Source organism: Corvus kubaryi, unplaced genomic scaffold, assembly GCF_017639235.1.
Source record: "Corvus kubaryi isolate FWS band 111438036 unplaced genomic scaffold, C.kubaryi_AGA036_p1.0 37220, whole genome shotgun sequence".
NCBI lineage: Eukaryota > Metazoa > Chordata > Aves > Passeriformes > Corvidae > Corvus > Corvus kubaryi.
Genome location: NW_024581063.1, coordinates 1,323,918 through 1,324,613, shown reverse-complemented (window position 1 = coordinate 1,324,613; position 696 = coordinate 1,323,918). Strand labels below are relative to the sequence as shown.

Sequence of the window (696 nt, the reverse complement as noted above, 5' to 3'; positions counted from 1 at the left end):
GACAGATCCCAGACATCTCCTTGTCCTCGGTGTGTTTGGAAACGACTCCAGGTGTTATTGGCTCCGTTGCCTTCCCAGGGATCAGTGTGAGGCTCACCAGCCTGGAGCTCCACACATCTTTGCTCTCGCTTTTATGGGAGATCAGTGGGTCGATCAGTGTAATTGTGAGCAAACTGCATCACGGTGGGTGTGGGACACAGCGAGGAAGGAGTTGAAGACACGGAGCGGGAACTGCAGCGGGAGCTGTTCTCGGGGGAGGTTTTGGTGAGGAAACCCAAGAACAGCGGGAGCGCGGGGCCCCGGCGGCATGAGAGGGCGGCGGGGCCAGGCCGGGCCCGTGGGCGCCTCTGCCAGGAGCCTCCCGGAGGGGGAGCGGCAGCGGGGCCCCGGGGTGGCGAGTCTCTGGGAAGGAAAGGGAAAGGGAAAGGAAAGGGAAGGGCAGGGAAGGGAAGGGAGGGGAGGGAAAGGCAAGGGCAGGGACGGGAGGGGACGGGACGGGACGGGGGGGCGGTTCCGCCGCGCCCGGCCCGCCCCGGCCCGCCCCCGGCCCCGCCCGCCGCCGCCGCCGCCATGTTGCGGCCGTTGGTGCCCGGTGCGGGGTGAGGCCGCGCGGGCCCGGCGGGCCCAGAGGAGCCGCCTGCGTGGGTGAGTCCTGCCCGCCCGCCCGGGTCCAGCCGCGCCGGGCCCGCCCCTCCC

General features: G+C 70.4%; 1 protein-coding gene across 1 annotated transcript in view; it reads left to right on the top strand.

Moving 5' to 3' along the window:
- Positions 1 to 551: 551 nt before the first annotated feature.
- The window catches only part of ZNF592 (zinc finger protein 592), a 36,302-nt gene continuing 36,157 nt past the window's right edge, over positions 552 to 696 (top strand). Inside the window, exon 1 of the mRNA XM_042022803.1 lies at positions 552 to 645. The gene's annotated coding sequence lies outside the window, so the exon portion shown is untranslated. The remainder of the gene's footprint in view (positions 646 to 696) is intronic.